Raw genomic sequence first — 4,569 nt, forward strand, 5'->3', positions numbered from 1 at the left:
CAAATTGACATATGAAAATAATTGTTTTTCAACCTTCATCAACACCCCAAACTTAGAACTTTGCTTGTCCTCAAGCAAAACAAAACAAAACAATCACACAAAACAAAACTTGGCTTTATANTGTTTCATCCAATGCCTCAACAATCCCAAGGTACATGACAAAACCACTCAATTCAATATCCTCACTGAAATCCAAAATAAGATGCATGCATGCTTTCAACCCAGAGATTGCACAATAGATGTTATACACTATGAATGATCAATCCACTAAGCAAAAATGTACTCATGAAAATTAACAAATCATACCAAGCAAGTGTTTCACTCAATCACTCAAGTGTTTAAGGTGACACTCTAACTCTCAATTATTCACAAGTCGCATGAAACAAAATTGTCATTCATCTCAAACAATCAACATCTTTACATGCAAATGCCATCAAAAGGACTTTTCCAAGGCTTGTAATGAGGTTGGGCTAACAAGAAAGAATTGGTTTTTCTAGAATGCAAAATCCTTGAGTCAAGAGAGCTAACAAAATATTCAACATTTAAGCATAACGCTCTCACCAATATCTCTCATTCCCAACTTCTTCCCTTTTCTTTTCTTTTTCATTGAGCTCATCTTCATGCTTTTCTTCTTTTCTTTTCTTTTTCTCATGAATTTTTCTCTTTTCACAACAATTGAGCTCAATGCCTTTCACTTGCTTTTTCAATTTTCCCCCATACAACCCCAAACTTGAACCTTTTCATCACATACAATTAAGCTCATCCCAACTCAAGGTAAAGAATTTCAAAACAAGGGTTCACATACTGTTTAAGGCTAAGGTTAAAAAAGGGCATAATATTTCCAACACTTTGGGTGAAAAGTTGGCTAGAGAAGGGTTTTCAAAAAAATGGCCTTGATCATATGACATTCACATGCAATTCAATCGATTATCAAGATTAAGGCAATATCGTCCACGTTTTCCTGTGAACAATGCATACAACAATAAAAACTCTGGAGCTCAAAATCTCACACACAAGCTTCCTCACACCAAATTCATTCTTACACCATGCCTAGCATCATGACCCAATCATAAATTCATCACCCATCTATTTCCTGGATATCATCATGCATTACAACTCAATTCTCATCCACATCCAAAAATCATCAAATAGATTCATCATGCACATCAGTTAGTCCAACATTTTCAGAACAAGTAGTAAAGCCAATAGTACACACCAAAAAAAATAGAAATTCAACCTATTCTAAGAATTTAAAATGCAAAAGTGTAAGAAGAAATCTAGGTTGCCTCCTAGTAGCGCTTGTTTAACGTCACGAGCCTGACCCAAACCTGGTTGGCACTTGTCAGTAAGTGCACTACCTTCCACCACCCATCAGTAGGTGCACCGTTTGGATATCCTTCAGTGGATACCAAAAATTTAGCATCCCTCAGTAGATGCTACCCAAAAATTGTTCACAAAATTCCAAAAAGTACAAGTTCCAAAGAAAATAAAACAAAAAACCGAAAAAGAAAATTGTTCCTAAAAATACAAAATTTGATTTCCAACAAGTTCAACTCTTCTTCTTTACATTGGGATCTTCATCATCCCACCGGCTCAGTTTTCTTCGGTCTACCTTCTTGATCACTTTTGAATATGGTCTTTGAATCTCCACTGTTCCTTTTTCCTTCAGCTCCTTTACCATCCATTCCTTTTTCTTAAATCTCACTTTGCTCCCCGGTAGGAGTAGATCTTCTTTTGGTTTTGGGTGAATGGTTATTTTCCCTTTATCCTCAGGCACCTGCAAAACACAACAGCTGTCATAATAATCATTACTTGCTATGCTCTCTTCTTGTTCTTCATTCATCTCTGGCTTCTCGAATGTTTTTCTTTTTACTGTCTTGATCTCATCCCCTTCACGGCCAATATAGAGAAATAGATAATTCAAATCTCTCATCATTATTCTTCCATCATGAACATCAATAAACATCTTTGATGTTGCCATGAAGGGTCGCCCCAAAATTACAGGATGCTCCTCCTCTATTTTAACATCCATGACAATGAAATCTGCTAAGAATTCAAGACGAACAACAACATTTTCCACCATTCCCACTGGCACTTTTTTAGAACCGTCTGCCATTGTTATAGTCAAGTCAGAGGGTTTCAACACCAATCCACCGATTTCCTTCAAAAGTTTCGTGGGTATTAAATTGATGCTAGATCCAGAATCTATCATAACTTCCACATCCAAATCATTCAGAGAACATATTAGTGTTAAGCATCCCGGATCTTTAGCCTTAGGAGGATAATTGCTCTTTTGTGGTTGAACAACAAGATTCTCTTCTTCATCAGTAAGCTCAATTTCATCATCCTTGTTAGTTTTGATTCTTTCTAAGTAGGGAGGACTCTGCTTACTTTCTGCAGGTAACCCCGTCATCCGGTTGAAAATCTCTCTTGAGCCCCCCTTATGATTAGTGTTGATTCCTATTTCCTCTTTTTCTTCACCAACCTCTTCTTCCTTATAATTCTCATTTCCTTCATCTTCACTGCTCACGGGTTCAAAGAATTCAACCATTAACATCTCCTCTTCTTCACTGCTCACAACATGGAATGGCTCAATATCTTCCTCCCAACCATCTTGGCTATCTGCGTCCCAACCACTCTGGCTTGTAATAATCTTGCATTCCCTCTTAGGGTTAGCCTCAGTGTTGGCCCTAAACTGGTTTTTCTCTGTAATTTCTATCCTTGCTGCCATCTGCCCAATCTCTGCTCATATCTTTTGTAGAAGTCATCAAATCAATTACTCAAGGTCCTGACAAACTCAGTCAAATTACTCACTTGCTGCCACAGAGGTAACGGTTGTTGCTACCGGACGTTTACTTCTTGTCCAGAAGAAGCATTCTGGCTTTGCCCAATACTTGGATGATTTTTCCAACCCTGGTTAGAACCACCTTGGTTGAAACTTCCCTGTTTGTACTGAAATTGGGCCCCCATATAATTCATGTCCTGCTGCATTTCCTCTGTAAAAACACATTGACCATTAATATGGTCACCACTGCACAAATCGCAAAGTTGTTGTGCCTGGGAAATATTTCTGAGCCCCCGAGGAAGTTCAGAGACGACTTTTAGCAACTTGTCCAATTTCTGACTAAGGAGGTGATTTTGTGCTGCTGCTGCGTCTTCAATGGGAAGATGTAAAAGTCCTCCTTTTTGCGTGCCCTCTCACTTTGCGACACTTCATTTAGAGCCATCTCTTCAATTAAGTTGTACGCCTCATCTTCTGTTTTTCTACTAATACTGCCTCCGGCTGAGGCACCTATCATCATTTTAGACTGAGCGCGCAAACCTCCAAGGAACGCAAGCAAGTATGAAGCTTTATCAAACCCATGAACTGGGGTTGCTCTCAATAATCCTTTGAATCTATCCCGTGCTTGCCCAAGTGTTTTTTCCATCCCTTGTTTGAATGAAGAGACTTCCAATTTCCCTTGATTGATCTTTGGAGGTGGGAAGAATTTAGTAATAAATTGTTGGACCACCGCTTCCCACGTCCTGAATGTTCTCTCCAGGAAAGAATTCAACCAGTCTTTTGCATTTCCTCGAAGTGAGAAAGGAAACAAGCTAAGTCTGATTCTATCGTCCGTCACTACAATTATCTTCACTGTGTTGCAAATTTCAGCAAAGACTGTCAAATGCTTGTAAGGATTTTCATTTGACAACCCATGGAATTTGTTGTTTTGGACTAACTGGATGAGCGCCGGACTAATCACCATGTTGGTTGTATTGTCTGTTGGCACTGCAATGCTGTTAAAATTCAAGGGGCCAACTGTATTAGCTGCGTCCCCTAAAGTGCGTCTAGGAGGAGGTTGATTGGCCATCTCCTCAAAATCTGGTTCAAAAGTTTCAAGTGAAGAAAGCGAAGTAACTTTTGGAGAAAGAGATCTTTCACGCAAAGGACGTCTCTTCCTCCTCTTGTATGGTAGACCTTCTAGCAGAGGTTGTTGGTTTTTCCTGCTTCTAGTATGTATTGTTTCCTGCATACACAAGAAACACACCCTAAAAGCACTTTTATAGAAAATAAAACAAAACGCAATAAAAGAAAAATAAATCAAAAATAATTACAACCAAGTCAAATTCAACAATTCACACTACTAGAAAAATAAACGTCTACCGCCTGGCGGTTTCCCTCAAACCGCAAATCCGCCCAACGCCAACGCCAGGTGCCTACTCCACGCCCTGGACCGCCCGGTGGTTAAGTGTGCCGCCCGACGGTGCGTCGACTCTTCAAATCTTCATTGTTCTACTCTTTTCTTGAGTCAACGACCTGTATCTTTAACTCCATTCTTACTTTTCTCAAATTAGCTACAAAACACTGCAAAACAAGCATAAAATCGCTAAAAACAACTTTTGACTCTCTTCAGACTCATTTATTGAGTTTTGCTTGATTCTAAGCTCATTTCGAGTAGTAAAGGGTGTAATTTGGTACAAATTGACATATGAAAATAACTGTTTTTCAACCTTCATCACGGTGCAAGAGGCACGGACAAGGAGAGGCTCCTGGCAGGCTTCTAGTGGAAGGGGTACATGGATGAATCG

This window comes from Vigna radiata, unplaced genomic scaffold (genome assembly GCF_000741045.1).
Source record: "Vigna radiata var. radiata cultivar VC1973A unplaced genomic scaffold, Vradiata_ver6 scaffold_298, whole genome shotgun sequence".
Lineage (NCBI taxonomy): Eukaryota > Viridiplantae > Streptophyta > Magnoliopsida > Fabales > Fabaceae > Vigna > Vigna radiata.